Source organism: Acomys minous (genome assembly GCF_964271855.1).
Source record: "Acomys minous genome assembly, chromosome: 3".
Taxonomy (NCBI): Eukaryota; Metazoa; Chordata; class Mammalia; order Rodentia; family Muridae; genus Acomys; species Acomys minous.
In genome coordinates, this window is record NC_140485.1 from 19,142,072 (window position 1) to 19,169,235 (window position 27,164).

Here is a 27,164-nt window from a genome sequence, read left to right on the forward strand (position 1 = left end):
AAGATCTTACCTAACTCAGGGTTTCAGCCTTAGCCCAACAAGCAAGGGTATTCCATTCACCCTTAACAAGCAAATGGAAGCAGCCAAATGAGTAGAGGAAAGTAAAAAAAAATGAAATTGTGCTTGATGTGACCACACTGGGAAGCAGAACAGAGATTCCTCCAGCTTCAAATCCATCCTCAGGGGTCCTGAAGTGAGGTTGAGATTTAAGTAGAAGGCCAGAGTGACACACATCTGAGACGTCCTGGACAAGCGTGGTCCTATGCACCACTGACCGACCCATCATTGCCTCCACTGTAAAAGTGAGGGGACAAGCTAGATGTGGTGGTGCACTCCTGTAATCCCAGCACTTGGGGAGGCAGAAGCAGGAGGATCTCTGTGAGTTCGAAGCCAGCCTGGTCTACAAAGTGAGTCCAGGACAGCCAAGGCTACACAGAGAGACCCAAGAGAAAGGGGGGTGGTGGGGTAACAGTTGTAAGGCTCTCTTTCTAGAAGAAAAGTCTTCCCTTGGCTGGCACTGGCTTTATGTTTTGTCTTCTCTCAGCATAAGATTCATGGAGCAAGTCAGTTTCTCAGAGATCACTCTATGACAGCAAAAGTGAAAGACACAAATGTCTCTTGAGAATAGCTTCACCTGTGTCAGGCATCTCTCAAAGGTGCTATGCCAAGGCACAGACAGAAAAGTACCGGGTCTGGCTTCCTCTCAGAGTCAGGCACAGTCCTGTTTCCAGGCAGGAGAAAGCAAGTTTCTTAGACGCACTTGTTCATTTACTCTGTGAGCTCTCAGTAGGTGCAAAGACTGCTGGACTTGTATATCTCTCATAAACTGAACTATTTTTAAGAATAAGGGGCAATGTATATAAATAAATGTAACATAACAGGCCAAGAAAGCACACACCTCCAGAAAGGTTAAAGTCTCTATTAAATGTTATATATATATTATTAAAAAAATCAAAGTTCCATAAGTGGTAAAAGGACTGGAAAGGCATATTTTAAATGTAATTTAGAAGTATTGAATTATATGGAGGTTTCCTTCACTTTTTTATATGTCCCAAAGTTCTTAAATAATCATAGACTACATTTGAGTTGACAAGATAATAATAAACTCAGCTCTAAATTGTTAACTCATTACTTCAATAGCTACTTATTGAGCATGGTTGCCCCGGGCAGTTCTAGGCTCTGGGGTGTTCAACAATGATGGTGATTTGCATGTCAAGATCCAGCAGGACCACATGGCTGAGGCCAAGAGAGAGTGGAGATCCAGGCTAGAATCACGTAGGCCCTATTAAGCATGAAAAGATCGTGGGTATTATTCTAAACGAGATCAAGTAAAACACTAAGAAAGAGCTAAATACTTTCGCAGGAGACTGTTAGTTATTTTTTTTAAAACTGTGCTTGTTTCAAATTTTCTTTCAAGCCAGCTATTACAAAAATAATTGAGACTCTTTTATATTTATTTAATCATAAGCTTCACAACACAATAACTGAGCAGTTATTACTCTATTCTTAACCCTCTAAAGTAATCTGGTTTCCTCCCAGTGTACATCCCAGAGATACTTGTACTTTGTAGCTTTCCTTGCTCCTGCTCCTGCTCCTTCTGATATTTCTTGGGCCTCTCCCACAGCTCAGTATCCTCCTTCCTCCTTCCTCCTCCTTCCTCCTTCCTCCTCCTTCCTCCTCCTCCTCCTCTTCCTCCTTCCTCCTCCTTCCTCCTCCTCCTCCTCCTCCTCCTTCTTCTTCTTTCTCTCTCTCTCTCTCTCTCTCTCTCTCTCTCTCTCTCTCTCTCTCTCTCTCTCTCTCTCTCCCCCTGGCTGGCAAGAACTCTAGCCCTGTTCTCTCCCCTGCTCAGCGACTAACTATAAGCTGCTGTACTGGCATATCAGGGGGCAACTGCGGAGCGATGTTTACACAACATTGAGACAGGAGATTCTTAGACAAGGATTGCAACCAGATATCGGTGGGTACAGAAATCAGCATTTGAATTACACGATAACCCTATGCCTATAGGAAAGACAGCAAGAAAGTTTGTAACTGCATGGCTTCTATTGATACAGGAATACTGAGGTTTTTATTTTATTTTTTTAAACAGTGTCTCGTTATGTAGCCATGTAGTGGGCCACTGAACTACAGTTATGCTATCTCATGAAAGAATTCCTAAGAATATTTTAAGTGCTAAAACTATTTTGGATAAAACTAGTCTCTGGCCATGTAGATCAGCCATAAACTTGCCACATGTTCCTAAGGTAAACTCCTAAAGCTGGTCTCTGGACCAGCCATAAATTCCAATATAATGTGTCCCTGACTTAATAGCTAATGAGAGCAGCTTAACTGTTATCTCTCTGTTTCTGCAAAAAATGCTTGCTTGCTTCAGATGTCCGCAGTTGCCTTTCTCTGTGTGTCACAATTGTGGTCCTTGACTTTAAAAACTCAACAAACTTCCAGATACTCTGGTTGGGACAACCATGTTGGAGGCAGAATAAAAGACTCCCTCTGACTTATTCAGCCCTCTCTGGACTATTTTTTTTTCTTCAGGTACCCCCATAACAGCCATGGCTTTCCTGGAACATTTTTATAGAGACTAGAATGGTCTTGAACTCACAGGGATCCTCCTGCCTCTGACCCCCTAGTGTTGGGGAGTAAAGGTGTGAACCTCTACACCTTGCTGGGGTGTCCTTGAGAGTGAAATGACCAGACCAGGAAGAGTGAGTTCTAGAGAGAAGTTTATTACAGAGCCGCAGGTGGTAGCTTGGAAGAGAAAGGGAGATAAGCCTGGTCTGCTATACGGGATTAAAAAAAAAAGACTTATGGTAAAAACTGGGGTGAAGTACGGGAGGTGGGTGAGCTGTTCATCCCAGCTGCCCAATCAGGTGTCCAGGCGCCTCCTCTCAGTTTCATCCACCTGCGTGGGTATTCGGGGGTGACAAAGCAGGAGCCAGACTGTCTTCTGACGTTCTTGGGTTTGCTTCTTTGGGGTCCCTTCTCTTCTTGACCAGCTTTTAACTCCAGCTCTCACCATCCTCCCCATCGTGAGGACAAGCCTACAATCACTTAGGAACCAGGCTTGGGATCAGATTCCCAAACATTACTGTCCCCCAGCTGGGACAGGACCAAGAACATTTGCAGCTGATGTCCGAGGACAGGAATCAAGGCTCTGTACCATCTCTTCTGCCTCCGGTCCTCGTAAGTCCTGCCTTTGAAGAGGTAGCTAACTATCGTTTAAAGCGATGGCCAAATCGGGCTTCTTGCCACAGGTGGGGGACATTGGGTGTGGAGGTCACGGCACCCCTCCAGTGTGTCTAGGGGACTACCTAGGGGATGTAAGATTGTATTAGTGGTGCCATGAGTAATACAGCCAGTTGTAGAGATGGGAAAGTCCCTAGATAAAGACATGAAGGAGACATAGAAGCAAGGGTTATTGACATTGCAAGTCCAAAGCAGAGAACCAGGGGGAGCCAGAGCAAAGGATACTTGGAAAACCTCTGAATTAAAGCCCTTTTGGAAGCCAGGCAGTGGTAGCGCAAGCCTTTAATCCCAGCACTCGGGAGGCAGAGACAGGCGGATCGCTGTGAGTTCGAGGCCAGCCTGGTCTACAAGGCTGTCCAGGACAGCCAAGGCTAACATAGAGAAATCCTGTCTCAAAAAACAAACAAACAAAAAACAGCAAAACAAAGTCCTTTTGGATCCTTTGATAGGCTCCCGGGAGCATGGATCCACTGGACTCCTTGCGGGTTTTTTCCCCTTGGCTTCTAATGCTTGACCGGATAGGGATGAACCCAGGATATTTTAGGCAAATATCCTAAATTTAAGATATTTTAAAGCTGCTGGGCAGCAAGAATCACACCTCCCTCCCAGATGGAGAGCGAGAAGGAACTTAACCATTATTTGATTTTTAGGTTAAAGCAATAGTACGCTTGTCTCTCTCTGTGTAGTCCTAAATGATGAAGTGGAGCCAAAGTCATGACGTCCTATATCTAGGCAGCATAGGTTAAGAATTATTCACCTGCATTCTAATAACGTAATGTCACCCAGGTAGGCTCATTCCTCCCAACAGTTAACTACACCAATCCATCCAATACCACTGGGTGACTGGAAATATTAGCAAGCGATGGATTAAGAGCCTTGCTTTTAAATGGGGGGAAAAAAAAGTCGACTGTGGTGACTAATGTCTATAATCCCAGAACTCAAGAGACTGATGCAGGAGGACTGCTATAAGTATAAGGCCAACATCAACTTCCAGCGTGAGCTCCAGGCCAGCCTCCGTGGCCTTCCCGGCAGGAGCAAAGATGCTGGAAAGTGACACTTGCGATCCTTTGTTAGTCTATCAGACTACTGAAATAATGGTCTAAAAATTTTGAAATGCCCCAAGAATCTCATGCTGGGGAAAACAGAAGACTGAACTTTGTGCCAGTCAGAGAAGGAACTTTTCTTCCAGGAAGAAATTTCACCGTTCTGGTAAACTGTCTGACCGTCTAGCAGGAGAGACTGAAGGACTGCGGCGTTATGAATACTTCTCTCCCCATATTTAAATTTCAACCATGTTAGGGACATGAAGAAAGGTTGGAGAGGGGAGGTCCCACTAGACCGCTTTGTTCTCCATTTTAACGCAAGCATATTAGGGAATTCTTCCCTTCCCGCTTTTCACTGTGTGTCCCTTTGGTTGGCCTGTCTAGGGCTGGTGCCAAGATCCAGGGTTGAAAGCCAGCAACTTCAGGGACACTTAGGGTACAAAGTGAGGCCCTTTCAAAACAACAACAATGAAAAATGACCCGTGGGGGCCGAGAACTCAAATATATGAGCTATCCTCATTCAAACCACCACGCCTGCAAATTTCTTAATTTTTTTGATAGCTGAGCAATATTCCATTTTCATTATTTGTCAGTGGATGAACATATAAGCTGTTTCTGTTTCTTGGCTATTGTGAATAGAGCAGCCATGAACACAGATGGGCAAGTAGCTCTATAGTAGGACTTAGAGTCTTAGTGAATTTGTCTAAGAGTTGGATCATGTGTTACCTCTACTTTCAGATTTTTAATGAACCTTCACACTGATTTCCACGGTGGCTAACCATTTTGCACTCTTACCAGCAGTGAATGAACGTCCCTCTTGCCTCATATGCATGTCATCATTTGTCATCTTTAGGTTTTTGTTGTTGTTTTGTCTTTTTGTTTTTTGTTTTTATCTTAGCTGCTCTGACTGGTGTAAGATAAAATCTAAAAATGGTTTTAATTTGCATTTCCCTAATGGCTAAGAATGTTGAACATTTCTAAAATTGTTTCTTAGCTATTTAATTTCATCTTTTGAGAATTCCTTGGATAGTTCCCCAAAGATTCTGTAGGCTTCCTCTTTACTCGGGTAATAGTGGCCTTTGCTGTACAGAACCTTTTCTGTTTTCGTGACATCATATCTATTGTTCGTCTGTATGTCCGCACTATTGGCATTCTGTTTAAAAAAAAAAAATCCTTTCTTGTGCCTACTTTCTCCTGTATCTGAGTCAGGGTATCAGTCTTATGTTGAGATCCTTGATACATTTGGAGTTGAATTTTGAGGGGCGGGTGGTGAGAGATAAGAATCAAGTTTAATTTTCCTGTATGCAGCTATCCCGTTTGATCAGCACTATTTGCTGAAGATGACTTTTCCTCCCTAATAAGAATTGTTGGCTTCTTTATCAAAAATCAGGTGCTGTAGGAGTGTGAATTTCTATGTGGGTCCTCATTTCTATTCATTGATAAATAGGCCGTTTTATGCCCATGCTACGCTGTTTTGTTACTATAGCTCTGTAGTATAACTTAATTCCGGCATGGTGATACCTCCAAGTGTGTCTGTTGTTGTTGTTGTTGTTGTTGTTGTTGTTGTTGTTGTTGCTGTTGTTGAGTATTGTTTTGCCTATCCTGGGTCTTTTGTGTTTTCATATGGAATTTGAGATTTTTTTTAACCTTCTATAAAGAATTTGAATTTTGACAGAGATTGCGTTGAATCTGTGGACTGCTTTTGGTACAATGGACATTTTTACAATATTAATCTTACCAATCCATAAACGTGGAAGTGTTTCCATCTGGTATCTTTTTCAGCTTCTTTTGGTTTGGGTATCTTAGAATTTTCATTGTACATGCCTTTTACTTCCTTGGTTAGATTTACTTCAAGATGTTTTTGAGGTGATTGTGGCACACAGTGTTTCCTTCTCTTTCTCTAACATTTGCCATTTGTACATATGAAGGCTTCTGATTGTTCTATGTTAAATATTGTTACTTTTGTTGAATGTAGTTGTCAGTGGGTGATTTCTGGTGGATTTTTAAAGACCTTTTACATATAGAAATCTTGTCATCTGCAAATGAAGATCTTGTGACTTCTTTGTTTCCTATTTGTAGCCTCTAGGTATCCTTCATTTGGCTTACTGTTCTAGTTAAGACTTCAAGCACTGTGCTGAAAGTGCAGGGAAGAGTGGACATCCTTGTCTTCGTTTTAGTGGAAATACCTTAAAATTTTCTCCAGTTGGAATGATGTTGGCTATAGGTTTCCTGTATATCACCTTATAGTGCTCAGATGTGTCCCCTGGATCCCAGTTATTTCAAAGCTTTTATCATGAATGGGTGTTGTATTTTGTCAAAGGCATTTTCTACATCTAATGATATGATCATGTGGTTTCTGTGTTATGGATGACATTTATTGATTTACATATTCTTAACCATTCCTATATTTCTGAAATGAAGCTACTTCATTATTATGGATAGTCTTCTTGTTATGGGCTTGCATTTGGTTTAGAAGTGGTTTTTTGGATTTTTTTTGACAATTTTTGTGCTTCTGTTCACTGAAGGTATCAGTCTATAACTTTTCTCTTTTGTTAGGTCTTTGTCTGGTTTTTGGATCAGACTAATACGTGCTTTAAAAAGGAACTTGGAAATAATCTTCCTTTTTCTATTTTGTGGAATAATTTGAGGGATATTAACATTAGTTCATCTATGAAGGTTTAGTAGAATTCTGTGCTGAATCCAACTGGCCCTGGGCTTTTTTTCAGTTGGAAGATTTTTTTTTATTATTGCTTCTAGCTCACTGTATGTTTTGAGTCTATTTAAATTATTAACTTCATCTTGGTTTAACTTTGGTAGGCTGTATATATCTATAAATATACCCATTTATTATAGGTTCTCCAGTTTGGTAGTATATTTATTAATTATTAAAATATGTCCTTTTGATTTTATATGTTTCCTCAACATTTGTTGTAATGTCTCCTTTTTCCTCTTTAATTTGAATAGTCTCTCTCTTTGCGGGGTGGGTTAATTTGTGTCTTAGGGTTTCTATTGCTGCAATGAAGCACCATGCCCAAAGCAAGTAGGGGAGGAAAGCGTTTATTTGACTCATGCGCCCACAGCAGTATTCATCACTGAAGAAAGTCAGGACAGGAACTCAAACAGGCCAGGAACCTGGAGGCAGAGGCCATGGAGGGGTGCTGCTTACTGGCTTGCTCATCATGGCTTGTTCAGCCTGTTTTCTTATAGAACATGGGACCACCAGCCCAAGGATGGTGCCACCCCCAATGGGCTGGGCCCTCCTTCATCAATCATTGATAAGGGAATGCACTACAGCTGGATCTTGTGGAGGTATTTTTCTCAGTGGAGGTTCCCTCCTTTCAGATAAACTCTAGCTTGTACCAAGTTTGGCGTAAAACTAGCCAGGAAAACATAGCTAGAGGTTTGTCAGTCTTGTTAATCTTTTCAAAGAACCATGTCTTAGGGTTTCAATTGCTGTGATAAAATACCATGACCACAAACAATTCTCACTTTACAACTCTCAGGTCACCACCACTGAAAGAAGTCAAGTCAGGATCTCAGGCAGGAACCTGGAAGCAAGAAGTAAAGCTGAGGCATGAAGAAAGCTACTTACTGGCTCCCTCCTCATGGCTTGCTCAGCCAGCATCAGGCTCACATCAATCATAATTAAGAAAATGCCCTACTACCAAGAAGAGACTTGACACCCTATGAGGATACACAGGGGGAGGAGGTCCTCCTCAGTCACAGTCATAGAGGAGGGGAGTAAGGGGAAATCAGAGGAAAGGAGGAATGGAAGGATACAAGGATGAGATAACAATTTAAGTGTTTGGGTGGAATTTTCTATAAATATTTGTTAAGTCCACTTGGTTTATGATGTCCTCTAACTCCACCATTTCTCTATTTTAGGTTTTTCTAGATGACCTGTTTACTCATGAGAACAGGATATTGAAATCACCTACTACCGCTGTGTTGGCACTGATGATCTGTGGTTTTAAATGTAAATGTGTTTCTTTTATGAAATTGTGTGCTCCTGAGTTTGGTGTATACATGTTTAAGATTGTAACATCCTGTTTGGTAGAATTTTTTTTTTCCTTTAATGACTATAAAATGCCTTCCCATCTCTTCTGGTTAGGTTTGGCTTGAAATTTATTTTGGCAGAAAGCATAATATCTCTGCCTGGTTGTATTTTAGTTCCATATGCTTGGGCTACCCTAAAGTGATGTCTTCCATTGGTCATGAGGTTATGTTTTAAGAAGCAGCAGAAAGGTGAACCTTGTTTCCTGATCCGATCTGCTAGCCTGTGTCTCTTCACCGACGAGCCAAACCCACTAATATTCAGAATACATATCAAATAGTGTATACTAATTCCTGTCACTTTGTTGTCTTTGTGATGGTCTACCTGACATTTGTAATTTGATGATCTGGGCTCATTTATTTGTTCCTTGTGCCTTCGTGGGTGTGTTTAACCCTCTCTTCAGACCTAACCACCTTTTCTAGCACCCTTTGTACAACCAGCTTAGTAGCTGTACCTCCCTTTATTCTGTTTTTGTAAAGGAAAGCTTTCCATTCTCCTTTGGTTATGACTCATAGTTTTGGTGAGTATTGTAGTGTGGGCTGGCATCTGTGATCTTTCATAACTCATAGAACACCAGTCCAATCCTTTCTGTCTTTCATGGTCTCCATTGAAAAAATCAACTGTTATTCTGATGGGCCTACCTTTGTATGAGACCTGTCTTTTTTTTTTTTTTCCTGTAGCCTTTAATGTCCTTTGTGTGTTTTGTTCGTTTACAGTTTTGATTGTTATATGATGTGGGGAAAGAAGGCAGGTGAAAGACATGTGGACTTTGTGGCTTAGGTGGGTCCCAGGGGTGGGTGGAGATACTGGAATGGGTTTAGTGCTCTTCCCTGGAGGGGAGTTGTCTTCAGGTCACAAGGATCAGTAGCGTTTATGGCACAAGTCCACTGTTTCTGTTTGGAGAAGAAGCCAACAAGAAGCCAAAAGCTCAGCCATGAAGAATCACCTCTGTTCTTCCTGTTCCAGGAATCTCTTGTCTTGGTTTCTTTTCTATTGCTGAAATAAGATACCATGACCAAGGTAACTTAGAAAAGAAAGTGTTGGGCTTACGGTTTCAGAAAGTTAGAGTCCATGACGTTAGGAGAAAAGCATGGCAGCAGGAACACCTGAGAGCTCACATCTTGATCTGCAAGTGGGAGGCAGAGAGAGAGACAGAGACAGAGACATAGAGAGAGACAGAGATACAGAGAGAGAGAGAGAGAGAGAGAGAGAGAGAGAGAGAGAGAGAGAGAGAGAGAGAGAGAATGCAGTGAGACTCACACAAATCTTTTAAAACCTCAAAGCTTCTCCCCAGACACACCTCCTCAAACAATGGCGCATCTTGAATCCTTCCCAAACAGTTCTACCTCGTAAGAACCAAGCGTTTAAATACATGAGCTTGTGGGGGCTATTACCATTGAAACCATCACATCCACCCCCTGACCTCCATAGGCTCCTGGCTAGATCATAATGCAAAACATATTCAGTTAACTTCAAAAGTCTTTCATAGTCTCAACACAATTTAAAAGTCCAAAGTCAAAGATAAAAAGTCGGGCATGGTGGCACACATCTGTAATGCCAGCACTCGGAAGGCAGAGGCAGCAGATCTCTGTGAGTTCGAGGCCAGCCTGGTCTATAAAGTGAATCCAGGACAGCCAAGGCTACACAGAGAAACCAAAAGTATAGATGCATATACGTGTGTGTGTATGCGTGCGTGCGTGCATGTGTGTGTGTGTGTGTGTGTGTGTGTGTGTGTGTGTGCGCGCGCACGTAAAGTCTCTTCTGAGACTCAAAGCAATTCATTCTCTTATTTATAATCTCCTGGAAATTAAAAGACAAGTCACATACTTCCAATATGCAAAGGCACAAAATATATATTACCATTCCAAAAAGGAAGGAAGAGGGGGCCGTCTTGAGGACACACTGGACCAGAGAAAGAACAAGCCCAGCAGACAAAACTCCAAATCCTGTAGCTTTATGTCCGATGTCAAAGGCTTGGGTGGTTCCGCACTTCCAGCTTTACTGCCTACAACACACTTCTCTGTCTTGTCCTGGTTCCCTTCCTGTCTGAGGTCCTCCTCAGAAGATGTCTCAAAGCTCTGGCATCTCCAGCACTTTGGGGTCTCCAATGCAATCCGGGCTTCCTTTTCACAGCTTCACACAACAGCCTCACTGAGCCTTCACGCTCGCCTGCCCTGCCACACATCACCTGGCTGCCACAGAGTAAGGTCCACGTGTATCCTTCATGACTCTGAAGCCAAAACCATGTGGATGAGGTTGCAAGGTTTGGCTGCCTGCTTAACATGCAACCTTGACCCTTTGCATTACCTTTGCAGAAATTTTCCTTTGGTGTTGTTTTTTAGGAGAAGAAGATTCATCAGTCCTTTCTTTTTACAATTTGGAAGCTTAGTTGGTTGGGGTCTTACTTTGACGTCACTTTCCTTTATTCCACTTTGGATCAAGCCTCTCTTCACCCCTCTTCCCTCTTTCAGCATAAGCCCTGCTTCCAACATTAAATTTCCTGGTGGTTTTTTTTTTCTTTTTAAACTGTATATTTTGCATTTGTTCATACACACACACACACACACACACACACATGCACACACTTGCTCTTTTTCATTGTAGACCTGTGTAAGAGGGATTACTGACAACCATATGGCAGAGTCAATATTAGACTTTCTTGAACTTACTTCTCCCCAAGGAAGTTAATCTAATAATACCTTTCAATTTAAGACAAGGACAGACAGTAGCCATATTATTTGCCAAAATATTGTAAAAATGGTTTCCAGTCCAGTTGCTAATGTTGTTCTCTCTGAAACCTCTTGAGCAGGGCCTCCATGGTCCACACTGCTCTCAGCACTACTGTCTTCCAAGCCCTATTACAATTGCCCATGATGTTCTGTTTATAGCATTTCAGTGCATTTCTAGCCCAACATCTTCCAGATGTCCCCAAAGCCAGCAGCATCCTGTCTGTCACAAAAACACCTCCACTCCCTGGCACCAACCTCTGTCTTAAGTTACTTCTCAATTACTGTGATAAGACACCATGACCAAGGCAACTTATTAAAGAGTTTATTTGGGGGAGGGGGCACTCCCAGTTTCAGAGGCTTAGAGTCCAAGACGATGATGGCAGGGAGCATGGTAACAGGCAGGCAAACTGGTGCTGGAAGAGGAGATGAGAGATTACGTCCTGAAACCCATAAAACCATGAGGCAGAGAAAGCTAATTAGGAGTTTGTGGGCTCTTGAAACCTCAAAGCCCACCACTAGTGACACACCTCGTCCAACAAGGCCACACCTCTTAACCCTTCCCAAACAATTCCAGACTGGGACCAAGTATCCAAGCATATGAGCCTTGAAGGACGTTCTCTTTCAAAGTACCAGTAACTCAAGACCATTGCTAACCAGGAGCACCAGATCATTGAGTCAGCACGACTTTTCCAATGTTTCTGCCAGATGGGATGTTGCAAGCACCCTATTGGATGATGCCATGTATCCATTCATTGCTTGCCATGTGCTCTTTTATTTGGAAATCTCACCTAGGGGGAAGGCCATGTCACACCTGAAATCTTATAATTGGGAACTTGAGCTGGCTGTCTTATGGGGCTTCCCCAGTCATTTCTGCTGGATGTTATAAGCATCTAATTTGATGTTTTGTTATGTATCTGAAGTCGCTATTTTTTGTTTGTTGCATGCTTAACAAACTCATTCATTGAAAACTAAAAGCACGGCTCTTTTGGATCATTCTCTGGAAAGAACATCAGTGCTGAGGGATAACTGAAACCAAACCACCCGATGGCTAATCATCAATGCCATCAGGGAATATTGTTCAGAGACAGGAGTAAATTATCGAAATTAAAATGGAGTCATGCTGAGCATGGTAGCACATGCCTATACAACCAGAATCTGGGAGGCAAAGTAGGAAGACTGTAGGTTTGAGGTGAGCCTGGGTTTCCATAGTGAGACTGCAAAGCAAACGACAAAAATGAAGTCACTTGGGGCAGCCCTCCCAAAAGTCCTCAAGGCCCAGAGGGTGTGGAGAAATGGTTGTTACATGCGGTTGCCTGACACTAACTTAATGTCTTCTAACTTTCTTTCCTACTTGTATTCTGTTTATGATATATGCTTAAGATGCATGTACATTTCACCTCGAGACTGAGGTGTGAGAAGCAAGTGTAGGGTGACATAATAATCATGGCAGGAATAAAGAGACACTCACGCCCTTCTCTTTAACTAGCAGGACACTGACGCAACGTGCTCCAAAGAGTTAGAATGTCCCAGGAATCTCATGGCTAGAGATGGAAAAGTCTGGGAGCTTGTTTCCTATAAGGAAATTTCATATAGTTCTGACAACTTGTCAGATCACTTTACAGGAAAGACTGCATCCCCAGACGCATCCCTGATGAGCAGGACCACACCTTGACATGGATGCTTTAGCAACGCATATCTCTTGCTCTTTATTTCAGCCTACCCTCATGTTAAGACCCTGAAAATGGACTTGGAGGTGGAGGTGGGGGCAGTGAATCTCTTTGCTTCTCTTCACATTGTGGCCACATTAAAGAAATAGGTTTGTTACACACACATATGCTATTAAGGGAATTATACAAAGACATACATTCAAAAACACAATAAATAGAATAAATAGGCCTGGTGGCACACAGAGGAAGGGGAAGCAGGCTATCTGGATGAGACCTAATAGGCTGTGGTCATATGGTGGGGAAGGAGGTCTCCTTCTGTCAGAGGTCCAGGGGAGGGAAATAGGGTGAAAGAGGGAGGGAGGGTGGGAACGGGAAGATACAAGTGAGGGGATGACATTCATAATGTAATCTGAATAAATGATAATAAATTTAAAAATTTAAAAACACAATCAATAAAGCAAGCTAGGTGTACTGCTTGACTTTACAGTCAGTGTGACATGAGCTGGAGGCTAGAATTGTATGAGAAGAGGGAACCACAAAAAAAATTATTTCACAAGACCAGCATGGAGGCAAGCCTGGGGGGGGGCCATTTTCTTGGTTAATGATTGCTGTGGGGGTGCCAATCTTACTATGGGCGATGCCACCCCTGGGAAATGGTCCCACAGTGAAAAAGAAAGGCTGAACAAGCCACAAGCAGCACTCATCCATGGCCTCTGCATCAGTTCCTGCTTCCAGGTTTCCTCTTTGAGTTCCTGTCTTGACTTCTCTCAGTGGTAGACTGTGACCTGGAAGTACAAGATGAAATAAACTATTTCCTTCCTGAGCTGCTTTTAGTCAGGGTCTTTATCACAGCAGTATATTTTTTTAAAAATCCACAGACAGGCAGAAGAAGAAAGAAAAGTGAAAACTAAACGAAAGCAAATAATGAAATAGCAGACATAAGTTCTAATACATTAATTATGAGAAACATTTCCTAATGATAAAATCATCAGTCTCCTAGGTAAACAACAATTCTAAGTGTGTGTAAAAATGATAGTACTAAAAGGAAGAAAACAAACCTACCATTACAGTTGGAGACGCGAGTCCTTGAGAAAATGGTTGCTGAGGAAGACACCATGCCCCTGCCACCTAAGTGTGGACAAGCAGAACACAAACTACATTTCAGAATCAACACAGAAAATTCATGTGCACAATTGGTAGAAAAATGTAAGCATCACAGTAGGTCAGTAAGGTCGGAAAGGGCCATAAAGATAATTTCTCCAAGTTCTGGTCTCATATATCATTTCTTTCTCCAATATTTGCTGCACCAAAAATATCTAGCATGCTATGTCAACCCAGAGGGTGTGGGAGGGAAGGAGAAAGCAACTTGCACAAAGCACTACGGCTGATGCTATGCTAGGCGAGAAGAAGAATCGAGAATCAATACTTCTCATGATATACAAATGTATGAGTTTATCAAAGTTAAAATACGCCACTAACAGGGACTATTTTAACAGACGCTTACAAGCCGCTTTTGCTAAAAAGCATTGACTATTCACTTGGGCTCTTTCTTGTTACTACTTTTCTTTTGCTATTAAAAGGCACCGAAATGCTTCGCAGCTCCGGAGATGAGGACTCCTCTCTGGAGGACCTGAAGAAACATCTAAAGATGGTGGCTGGTGGAAGAAAGCATTCTGGGAAATCTGGGAAGCCACCATTAGTGGATCGGCCCCAGAAAGCCTTTGACTTTGAGAAAGAAGATAAAGATCTGTCTTGTTCAGAGGAGGATGTTGTTGATGAAAAGACTCCAGTAATTGATAAACCTGGAAAGAAAAGATCTTCTGCAGAAATAATTGAAGATGTGGGAGGTGAAGTATAGACTATGCTGGAAAAATTTGGAGCTGACATCAACAAAGCTCTTCTTGCCAAGAGAAAGAGAATAGAAATATATACTAAAGCTTCTTTCAAAGCCAGTAACTAGAAAATTGAGCAAATTTGGAAAACACAACAAGAGGAAATACAGAAGCTTAACAGTGAATATTCTCAGCAATTTATGAGTGTGTTATAGCAGTGGGAACTGGATATGCAGAAATTTGATGAACAAGGAGAAAAACTAACTGTTAGTATCACAATTCACTTTATAATTAATCTATTATAACTAAGCCTCAAGTAGAAATAAAGAACCTAGTCATATACTTTTTTTTAAAAAAAAGACACCATAACCAAGACAACTTACAAAAGAAAGAGTTTATTGGGGGCTTGCTTACAATTTCAGAGGGCGAGTTCATGAACATCATGGCAGGAAACATGGCAGCAGGCATGGTGCTGAAGCAGTAGCTGAGAGCTTACACATTTAGACCAAAACTGAGAGGCAGAAAGAGGGGGCTAACTGGGAACGAGTGGGATTTTGGAACCTCAAAGCCCACCCCCAGTGACACACCCCCTCCAAGAAGGCCACACCTCCTAATCCTTCCCAAAGAGTTCCACCAACTTGGGACAATGCATTCAAATATATGAGTCTGAATTCAAACCACCACGGACCCACAAAATACCAGCAAGATAAAAACCTCTCGTATCTACTTTTACCTTGCATATATAATTTGAGCTAAATGTTAAGAGATGAGTTTAGGGTCTTTAGATTCTCTAGAGTCGCCTTGAATTCTGGGATCAAAACCTTACAGGACTCTCTCTCTCTCTCCCTCTCCCTCTCCCTCTCCCTCTCCCTCTCCCTCTCCCTCTCCCTCTCCCTCTCCCTCTCCCTCTCCCTCTCCCTCTCCCTCTCTCTCTCTCTCTCTCTCTCTCTCTCTCTCTCTCTCTCTCTCTCTCTCTCTCTCACACACACACACACACACAGACCCCGTAAGGACAACTCTCATGATGGGGAGGCTGCACTTTTAGTGGTTAACAGGTTAAACATCTCAACAGCTTAGCCAGAGTGGGGACATGATCAACGGGCAGCATCTCACCCCGGCCAGACTGTTTAATTACACGTCTCTGTCTCCCGTCCTCTCTTGAAACGTAAACCTCATGTGAGAATACCAAAGACAGATCTGAACCCCTTTATCTGCTCCTCCTCCAAACAGAGCCACATTGAGTAAACCTCTCCTCTGCGCTGCTTGGCATTACTCAGCTCCTTAATTGATGTATGGGGTTGGTGGCCCAGCCTAACTTGTTGCAGAAGCTCCAGCCTCGGGTTTTGCCTTAAAAACACATGTGATACTATCTCCAGCATTATAGAAATTTTCCCCAGTTCTTCGGATTCCCCCATATTCTATTTTTCTATAGATGGGAGACAACATAGTCCTATTTGTGTTTAACTTAGAAGTTTGACTTTCCACCACCAGCCTAGTAAAGCTACCTCTTGCCTTCACTTCACTCCCTCCCACGCATCTGGGCATCCTCTGAGGTGCTCAGTTTGCATTCCAGGTGCGGTCATCTTGCCTGGCCCCAGCATGCTCTCCTCGTGTGGCTTTAGCCCTGTTAGAGGAGTAGCCGGACATCAGTACGACTGAAGTCATGGAGGATGGCCCCGCCCTCAAAGCAGCTTTAGACCCCGTCCCATCTCCCGTGTTCCTGCTAACCACACCACAACTGGGAAAAAAAAAAAAAAACAACAACGGAGAGGAGGAAGGTAGCACTGGAAGAGTTTTGCTGAAGCCTGTTAAGGGAAGAATATTTCCTCATGGTAAAATGTGACTGGTTCAGAGGTGTATTTTCATTGTTATTTTTAAAATTCTCTTGAAAATGTTGTTATATAATGTTCGGTCAGAAGAACAGAAGCTGAGTCACCTCTGGCCCTGAGTGGGCCAAAACATGCTACTGATCCCTCTCTTAAGTGTTAATCAAAATTGGATTGTCAATCACCTGGACAGGAAAATGTGCCCTCCCCCCAAACTGCTGGTTCCAGAATCTCCAAGAACTATGATACACTTGAAGACAATGCTAAGGAGAAAGAAAACCATCCCCCTTAATGAAGTATGTGTTTAAGCACCTGCCCCAGAGGCCCCTCTCTCAGAGACAAGGGCTTACAAACCATCACTGCCAAACCTGCCTTTGTGAGCTGTTCTCCCAAAATCATAACTCTTTTTCATTTCCTTCTTTTTTTTAATCTCATTTTTATTTCTGAATATTAGCCAAAATCCTAAGACCGTTTGTTCTGACAGTCTGGGTATTGTCATTTCTCTCTCTGAAGTCACCCCCGGGCTCACATGTACACGGATGCTTGCAGGCCTCTGCTGCTCAGCCTTCCTGCCTTCCTGCCCTCTACTTCAGAGAGCATGACCCTCTCTCTCCTCCTCTGACCCAGCTCCCTCCTCTCAGCATGTACCAAGATCTCCAACTTGCCTACTTTGTTGTTTTTAACCTGTCAAAGGCCAATGAAATTGCTCTCAAGTTTTCTTCTGAGTCTATTTTCAATTTGTTTTTATCTTGATGACTAAGAATAGTGAAAAGGCAAAAGCCTGTGACACTAAATTTTTGCAAACCAAAAGTTTTGCAAACCAAAACTTTTCTTTTCTTCTAGCTTTCAGCAGACCGAGACAAGGTAGCATTTTCCAAATTAAATGAGAGGATAAAAGAAAAGGTTGCAGAAATCAGGAACAGGCACAAGGTAGTGTATAAGATGTGGCCATTGTCATTTTTCTTTACATTGTTTATTTCACGTGTACGTGTACGTGAGTGGGACAGGGCTGCACCTCTGCCATGGCATGTGTATGGAGGTCAGTTCTCTCCTTTTGTCATGAGAGTTCTGGAGATACAATTTAGAGAGTTTAAATAGGGTTTCTATTGCTGTGATAAAACACTATGACCAAAGGCAAACTGGGGAGGAAAGAGTTTATTTTGCCTGACAGGTATAAGTCCATCACTGAGGGAAGCTAGGACAGGAACTAAGGACAGGAGTTGATGCAGAAGCCATGGAGGAGTGCTGCTTACTGACTTTGCTTACTCAGCCTGCTTTCTTATATACCCAGGACACCAGCCCAGGCGTAGCACTACCCGCAGTCAGCTGAGCCTCCCTACACTGACCATCAGTGGAGAAATTGTCCCACAGTCGTGTCCACGGTCTGATGACAACTCCTCAGTTGAGGGTCTCTCTTCTCAGGCGTCTGCAGTTTGTATCAAGTTGCTGATAAGTAACTTAACAAAGGAGTGCTCGGAACGTATCTGTCATGTCTGACACAGCAGAGCAGCAGACCCAAAATGCCAATAATCCAACCAGCTGGAGGACAATCAACAAAGTTACAGGAGGTGTTAAATATCTTTCTATAATTACTCAAATAGCTTCAACTAACCAGTAAGGAGATGTGGAATTAAAAGACTATATTGTTATCTCTTGTGTCTAAGAAGCACTTTGCAGTCTTAAAGACACCCATAGACTGACAGCCAAATGATCAAATGAAGGAAAACTGGAAAAAAAATCTGATACTGCTACTTTAATAACTGATAAGAATTATCCCCAAACTGAGACTAATCAGAAGAGATACAGAAGCCTGCTACATACTCATAAGAGAACAATCCACCAAGAAGAAATAACAATTGTAAATACGTGTGCATTAAGTACTGGGACTCCTAATTTCATACGATAAACACTAATGGACATTGACCATCAAATTGGCTCTGGCCCAATAATAGCAGATGATTTCAAGTACCCGTTCTCATCTCTAGATAGGCCATTCAAACCAAAGTCAACAAAAACCACTAAGAATTAAATTACATCATAGATCAAATAGCATGACAGATAGCTACAAAATATTCCATCTAACAGAAACAGAATATACATTTTTTTTCAGTGTAATGGGCTACTGAACTATAGTTATACCACCTACACTTTAAGTACTAAAATTACCTTGAATGTACTAGTTTCTCATCTTGTAGACCAGTCATAAATTTCACTGGTCACGTAGACCAGCCATAAAACTCACTGGTCACATAGACCAGCCATAAACTTCTATACAATGTGTCCCTGACCTTGGGTTATGAGAATTAGCCACTATATTTTCACTTCTGTAAAAACTTGCTTGCTTCCTGCAGATGCCCACAGCTACCTCTCTGTATGTGTCACACAATTTTGGATTTTGAGGCTGCCACTATTCTGCCTGGGACAGCCCTGATGCAGAAAATAAAGGCTCCATTTGACTTACTCAGGCCTCTTGGGTGGTCTTTCCTTCGGTACTGTCTCTGAAATGGATCACGTTCTAGGCCGCTGTGGAGAGCATATGGTGGGCTGTGAGGCAACTCGGATGTCCACAGGACATTCGTCTTTAGAATATTCTCGGTTTATACACACAAACACTTCTCATAAAGCCGTGCTGTTATAAAGGGTAAACAGACACCTCACCAAGCAGCTAACAGTTGGCTGATGCAGGGTCCTACTGGGTAAATCTTCTCCGGAGAGGATCTTTTGGGAGCAGGTTCAGCCAACATCCTCTGTGGAGAAGCCAGCCAGTTTGGTGGCATTGGATAGGCCAGGAGGATGACACTGGTTGAGATCCAGAAGATCCCTGAGAGCTGCAACGTGGCAGGAGGGCATGAGTGAGCTGCAACAGAAGGGCCAATGTGTATCAGAGGTTTGAGATGCTGTATCTCAGGGATATGGCTGTGTGATCCTAGGGGCGACTTGTAAAGTCCCAGTATTTGTATCAGTCTCTTTAACAGTAGCTTTGTGCTTTTGGGACTCACAGCTTAGGGCTGGTTTACTGACATATCAGTGCCATCTTGGGGTTGGTTCATTAGCATATTAAAGCCTGTCTTGGGCTTGGCTCCTCTCTGAGCTGTCTCCCCTGGATCATTATCTGATGTGTTTATCAGAGCTTGCCCTGGAGCCTAGCTAGCTCCAATCTGAGCGGCCAGGTGGCAAGTTACAGGCACTACATTAGTCTAAGTCACACAGAATGGTTTTCAAGTTATACAAAATGGCTTCACTTATGTTCCTAACAGTGACAAATCAGGTCTTTCCAAATCATAAATAATAATATTAATATTTTTAATTATAATTATAATTAATAAAAAATATTATTATTATAACAACAACAATCTCTTGTATCTCTTGAGATCACATTGCAGTGCAATGAAAACAGAAATCAATAGCAAGAAAAACCACAGAAACTGTACAGATACATAGAAATGGAACAATATGCTTTTTTAAAAAGTGAGTGTTTTGTCTACATGTATGTCTGTGAAATACATGTGTGCCTGGTTCCTGAAGAAGCCAGGAGAGGGCTTCAGATCCCCTGTAACTGGACTTACAGACAGTTGTGAGCTGCCATGTGGGTGCTGGGAATTGAACCCAGGGCCTCTAGATGAGCAGCTAGTGCTCTTAGCCACTGACCCATCTCTCCAGTCCCATACACGGCATATTCTGGAATGAACAGTGGATAGTTGAGGAAATCAGACAATAAGATTAAAAATTCTAATAATCAAATGAAAGTGACAGCACACTTCACCAGAACTCTTAGAATAAAACAAAGGCCCTTCCAAAAGGAAAGTTCATATATGAGCACTAGCATTAAAAAGAAATCAGAGAGATCTCAATCTGATAATATAACTCTAGGTCCTGGAAAAACTAAGAACAATCCAAACACAGAAGTAATAGATGGTGAGAAGTAATAAAAACCGCAATAGAAATTCATAAAATGGTAAGTAAAACAAAAATACATACAACTGATCTAATAAAGACATTTTTCTTTGAAAAAAATCAATATAAACAAACATATAGCTAATTTAGCCCAAAGCAGGAGAGAGAAGACCTCAATTAATAAACAGAGATGAAGAAGAAGTTACTAGATATTTCAATGAAATGGAAAGACTCTTTCAATAATAGTTTGAAAACTGGGAAATCTAGATTAACTAATTCTCAGATACATACAACCTACCAAAAGTAAACAAAAAATACATAAACAACTTAGACAGATCTGTGACAAGCAATGAAATTGATGCAATGATTAAAAGTCTCCCACAAAAACAAACAAACAAACAAGAAAGGATATAAGTATTAAATGAAAAAGTCAAATTATCTCTATTTGTAAGTGGCATGCTCCTATACTTAAAAAGGTCCTAAGGACCCACCCTACCAGAAAACCAGGTTTACTAAACACTTCCAGCAAAATAAGAGGGGACAAAAATCACTTTTGAATACGGTAATGATGATCTTACTGAGAAAGAAATTGGGGAGGAAAAGTCCCACTCACAAAAGCTTAAAAGAACAAAACAAAACAAAAATCCAAACAAAACTCTTAGACTACACCCAACCAAGGAAACAAAGGGCCTCTACAACAATGCCTTTAAGAAACAAAACAAAAAAAAAAAAAAAAAAAAAAAAATCAAAGACACTAGCAAATGTCAAGTCCTTCCAAGCTCTCGGCTTGGGTGAGTCATTCTTTGGCTATACAGCAAGAACCAAGAGCAGCTTGGGACACAGATGGTCTTGCCTCAAAAGATACAACACACACACACACACACACACACACACACACACAGAGCCACCAACAAGATGACTCAGTGAGGAAAGGCACTTGCTGCCAAGCATTGCTATAGTCCAAGAATTGCTCACAGACCACTCACACAGCCATCTCAGTCACATATTGATGGTTTATTGAATATACCCCAAGACTGATCATGATCAGGAACACAGAGTGGACACAGGGGCCAAACTGTGAGGCACTGCAATGTTAGTACTAAGGAGGCTGAAACAGGAGGATTATGAGCCTGAGATAACCCTTAGCTCCACAGCAAGACTGTTCTTTTTTAAAGCAAGCAAAATAAAACTCCATTTACATTGATATTTCTATTATAATTTATCTATAATTGCCAAAATCTCGAAGCAATCAAGATGCCTTTTGTTTCACTAGGCACATGGTAAATAAGCTATCTAGAAATCTGCAGCAGACATGAGCTTCGTCTTTGGACTCGTAAGATTGTGTGAATAAAAGCCAGACCCAAGCCACACCTGATAGTATTCAGTAGGCTGCAGCAGGATTGCAAGCTCAAGGCCAGCCAGAGCCTTGTCTCAAAACACAAAGGAAAAGAGTCCTGAAGCACAACCTCCTTCGTGCCTATGTAAGTACTTGTTTAGTGTGTGCGGGGCCCTAGGTTCACTCTCTAGTTCAGAAAGCGGGAGGGGAGGGAGGAAGAGGGGGCCAGCTAGACAAGAGCATCAAATGAGAATTAAATGGGGTAGTTAATCACGGTACAGTTTCTGGGCTAATGTTCAGTAAATGCTAGCTGCCATGTTCAAATTCGCCATTATCAGGACTTCTTGGCCGGATTTGCTCATTCCTTCAACATTTCTTAAGCATGTTATTATATACCAGGCATTAAAAGGAATAAAACAACCACAAAAAAATAGACTACTGTCTTTTGTGAGCTATCAGCTGTAGCCATGAGGACAGTGGGGCTGTTGTTGTTGTTGTTGTTTGTTTGTGTTTTTGCTATTTTTTGTCTTGTGAGTGTATGTTATGTACCAGGCAACTATGAATCCTTAAAGAGCATTGTCTCATTTCATCACTACAATAGCTTTATGTTTTGCTTGCTGTAGAGATGAGGAAAACCCAACTCAGATATATTTTCTAAGGTCACATCAGAAGTCAAATGCCAGAACGTCCATCACCTCTGGGAAATGCTGCTGGGCCTTTAGCCTAGCAGATTAAGCTTAGGACAAATAGAGGCCTCCCTCTCTGTCGAATTAAAGGCTCCTGAAGAACAAAAGCAGATGTTCTTGTTTCCGCTGAGGAAAGTTCGGGGAGTCCACGTTGTGGTGATCAATCCAGGTTCAGGTTGCAGCAATTCTGGGTTTTAGATTCCTTGATGGCAGCTGGACTGGAAGAAAGCTTTAGAGGATTAAAGTCACGTAGCTTGGTTTTTATTTGCGGTGCAAACAGTTTCACTGTACCCTAAAACGCACTGGCATATCATTGACTAGAGATTAAGAAACACACCAGGAAATCCCAGAATCCCTCAGCACCAGCACCTCTCACTTTCTCAGCACTTGCCCCTTGCTCCTAGTCTTCTCGGAGTTCTCGAGAAAGGGGTCATCTTTACTAAACATACCACCTTGCCAGAAGAGGCTAAGGACAGCTAATACCCTTTCTATAAAGAGCCCTAAAGATGGATGAGGAAATAACAGAATCTATTCAACTTCACACGAAGAACCAGTCGCACAACCAAGTCGAAAGTCCACCTGACTCACTCACAGCCTAGTCATTTTCAAGGACACTATATGGCCACTTTCAGCTGTATAAAAGTCTAAAACACTGAGAAATAAAAGAAATGCAAGCAAACAATCCTGCAATCCAGTGAGAGGCTGAAAGTTCTGGTGGTGGCAGAAAAAAAAAAAGCAATTCTTTCCAAGTTTATGAGGCAGACAACAGTAATAACAGTTTGATGGCTCTTCTCATTAGAGTTTCTATTGCTGTTACGAGACACCATAACCAAAAGCAAGATGGGAAGGTACAGGTCTAATTGGCTTATGTTTCCACATCCGCAGTCATCACTGAAGGAAGTCAGGGCAGGAATTCAAACAGGCAGCAGCTGATGCAGAGGCCATGGAGGGGTGCTGCTTACTGGCTTGCTCCTCATGGCTTGCTCAGCCTGCTTTCTGATCGAACCCAGGTGCACCAACGATGGCACCACCCACAGGGAGCTGGAGCCCTTCCCCCATCCCAGCCCACCCCAACAATCACCAAGAGAATGCCTCACAGTGGTATTTTATGGAGGCATTTTCTCGAAGTTCCCTCCTCCAGGGACTCTAGCTTGTGTCAACTTGACAAAAACTAGCCAGCGCAATGGTATAATAATACAGTACTTAAATAGCATTTACTCTGCGCCTAGTGTTGTTCTAGGCTTCATAATACTGTCATAATTGTGTTAGAGCGTACTATTATCCCTATTTTTCAAAGAGGCACGTTAATTTTAAGTGCAGAAGGGCTAAGTGGCTTGCTCATGATAATCTAGAAACAACTAACACGTGTTGGGTACTTGTCATGTGCCAGAAACGAAGTCAAGAAAGTATACTCCGTCCCATTACCTTAATACTCAAAGTAGCCTTAAGATATTACTATCATTACCATTTCTTTCGGATGAAACCCGAGTCCAGAGCCCATACCCTTAATTATACACTAGGTCGCCAAGAGCAGGGAAGTAGACACAGGCTGAGATCAAGCGGGACTCAGTATTGCGCAGAGATTTGCTGTAGGAGACCTCAGTGAAGGTGCCAGGATTGCAGCCCAGAATCCACCGGCAGAATACTCTGTGCCTTCGAGCTACTGCCCTCTGCTGTCCACGAGCTGCACCCACGCCCCGTGCCCGCAGCACGCGAGAGCGACTACCCTAAGCTTATGCCACCCTAACCAGGGGAGGAAACGCCAGCCAGCCACCAGCACCGCGGGTACCCCTCTCCTTGACCCACCCAAGTATTTCCCCACACCGGCAGCCTTGCTCATTCCCCCTCCCTCCCCAGCAAGCCACGGTGAACCCGCATCCAGTTGCCATGGTGAAAGATGAACAAGAAGCTTGAAGAGGCGGGGGCCGTGACCCCGAGGACCCTCCAAGGGTCAGTAAAGCCAGCTGAATGGCCTTTGGGTTTCCATGGTGATGCAAGCCCCCTATAGGAGCAGGAAGGAGCTCTTAGGTGGCAGCCTCTGTTTTCTTAAAGAGGCAGTGAAGCTTGGTTTGGCCCTCGGGTTGCCATGGTGATGCCAGAGTAGCGCAGGAAGAGGCGGGGTCAGTGGCCCAGTTGATTTTTCGTCTACTGTCAGGAAAGGCTCTAGACATTGCCCTAACCCCACGACAGGATGAGGTCTTGGTGGGGCAGGGACTCTTCCTGGGCTCCGCCAATTCCAAATTGGGTCCACCCGAAGCTATCCAGTCCTAGTCACCATCTTTTCACTGTCAGTGCCTAGAAGCCTCCAGTTGCCATAGTGACGCGAGGTCCGCAGAAGGTGCATTTTGCCCTCACTTGTGAGTTGGCGAAGTCCACGAAACCGTTGCACTGAGGCCGTGCTAACACCCTGGAGCAGGCTTGCGGAAGACAGGCTGCTTCTTGGGCCACTCATGACTTAATTCTGTCAGTGGGTATGCAATACGGTAACACGTGGACCGAACCCTGACACTGAAAAATATACTGACCTTTAAGGCCACTTAGTTTTATAGATATACTACAAATGTATTTAATGTCTCCCCACTTTTGTTTTTACATGTGGACCTAGTACTCCTATTATATGTAGTACTGTTTTGTAGGTGTGGGTGTGTGTGCACATGCAATTTTCTGTTTAGGATAATTATTCAAAACTAAAATTACTTTATCAAAAGACGAATGCAGGAGGGGGGTTGGTTGGTTTGAGACAAGATCTGACTGTGTAGCCCTGGCTGGCCTGGAATTTGCTACGTAGACCCTGCTGGCTCCAGACTCACAGAGACCTGCCTCCCTCCAGCTCCACCCACAACGATGGGATTCCAGAAGTGAGCCACCACACAGGGTGACAAATGCAGTTTTAATGATTGATGGTGATGAACTACTTGAAGACTTTTCTAGAGACAACGCTATTAATACATTTAATGCTTTGATCGGCTGTTATGCTACATCACACTATCCAAGTCTACTTATCTCACAATAAAGATGTTGTATGTTGATACCCTATGAGCATATACAGGGGGAGGAGGTCCCCCTCAGTCACAGACATAGGGGAGGGGAGTAAGGGGGAAAGCGGGAGGGAGGGAGGAATGGGAGGATACAAGAGATGGGATAACAATTGAGATGCAATATGAATAAATTAATAAAATATTACAAAAAAAGATGTCTATTGAGTTACTATGGTTTCTGTCGTTAAGTTTCTTGCTTCCATGTCATTGGAAACTAACGAACGAACAAAGGGGCCGACCTTGACACTCAGAGGCTGGCCTGCCTCAGCTGCGCTGTGCTGTTCTCACTGTGCCCTTAAAAAGCATCACAGAAGTCCAACGGTGGGACCGCCCGCTTTGGGGACATACGAAGAAGCAGAACAGGCCTTTTTGTAGTTTTGGCTAAAGTACAGACAGCAAACAAACAAGAAAAACAGAACGAAACAAAACAAAAACCTTGTCACTCACAAAATGCTAAACAGCTCCCCTTCTATCGATTTGGATTTGTTGAGACTCACAGTCACGGACATGCGCTCTAGAGCAAGCCTCACATCTGCAGATAGACCCTTTCCAGTTCACCCAAGCCAACCTCAAACTCAGTCGTTTCTTTCTAACACTGTTAAGTTAGGGCGGCACACTGTTAGTTCCCCTCTGGTGTTTACTTTGTTCCAATGCAACTACCAACTCAACTTGTTCAACTACAGGTAAAAGGCATTGGTGGTATCATGCTTTGTAAAGCTGTTCCTAGTGGGCTTAGGCTAGGAGATAGTGGCACGCGTTCCATCTTCTTTCGGGAAATTTGTGTAGGTCTAAAATTTATGACTGGCAGACTTTTATAAATGTTCAATAAGACTGAGTTTACACAGGCTGTTTTGGTCTGTACTGACTATTTCAGTCAGTTGTGATTTCTTCAGTTGGATATTTTTGTTGCTGTTTTGTTGGTGGTTGGGGGGATTGTTTGTTTTGTTTTGTTTTTGGGACAGGGTTTCCTGTGTAGCCCTGGCTATCTGAGATCTCACTCTGTAAACCAGACTGGCCTTAAACTCTCAGGGATCCACCTGCCCCTGCCTCTCCCGAGTGTGGGGGTTAAAGGTGTGTACCACCACCGCCCAACTCCAGTAGTGTTCCTAAGATATGAGTCTTCTGAGATAAAAATAAAAAGTTAGCAAATACAATCTTTTTTGAAATCGCACTTATTTATAACCGTGAGTGTGTGTGTGTGTGTGTGTGTGTGTGTGTGTGTGTGTGTGTGTGTGAATGCATGCTATGATGCTCATGTGGAAGTCAGAGGGCCACTTGGGGTCATTTCTGCCATCTACCTTACGGGGCCTGAGGATTGGACCTGGGCCATTAGGCTTGACACCAAGTGTCTTTACCCCTCCCCCGCCCCACGAAGCAATCTGGTTAAGTGAGTTATATGTCCTCAAAAAAGGCTTATGATTAGAAAGCGAAATACCCCTAACAGGGTCACATGATTGAACACTTGGCCTCCAGCTAGCAGACTGTTTTGGAGGGTGGTGAAACCTTTAGGATGGGGGAAGTGAGTGCTTGGCTGAAGGAAGTTAATCGCTCAGTGGGGTCCTAGAGGATTTAGAGCCTGGTCCCACTTCCTGGCTTCCCTGTTGGAGGCTGGAGGTGATAGAGCCAGCTGACTTATGCTGCTGCAGCCACTTATGCTGCCCCTGTGTGATGGGCTGAACTCTCAGACTGTAAGCCACACTGTCCCTGTGTGGTGGACTGAACTCTCAGACTGTAAGCCACAGTGTCCCTGTGTGGTGGACTGAACTCTCAGACTGTAAGCCACAGTGTCCCTGTGTGGTGGACTGAACTCTCAGAC

The 27,164-nt window shown here is 43.0% G+C and overlaps 1 long non-coding RNA gene and 1 pseudogene across 3 annotated transcripts; one reads left to right on the plus strand and one right to left on the minus strand.

The window, feature by feature from the left end:
* Positions 1-13,424: 13,424 nt before the first annotated feature.
* Positions 13,425-24,101, minus strand: LOC311594230. 2 transcript variants are annotated; one of them, XR_014777998.1, is made up of 4 exons: positions 23,776-24,101; positions 22,320-22,528; positions 13,799-13,864; positions 13,425-13,521 (listed from the first exon to the last, which is right to left on the minus strand). It is a non-coding gene; the product is annotated as an uncharacterized lncRNA (long non-coding RNA). The 2 variants fall into 2 exon arrangements; XR_014777999.1 differs by lacking the exon at positions 23,776-24,101 and having other exon boundaries at positions 22,320-23,442.
* Positions 14,325-14,878, plus strand: LOC311594582 (synaptonemal complex protein 3-like; annotated as a pseudogene). The gene has a single exon. The product of its transcript is annotated as a synaptonemal complex protein 3-like (transcript).
* Positions 24,102-27,164: the final 3,063 nt, after the last annotated feature.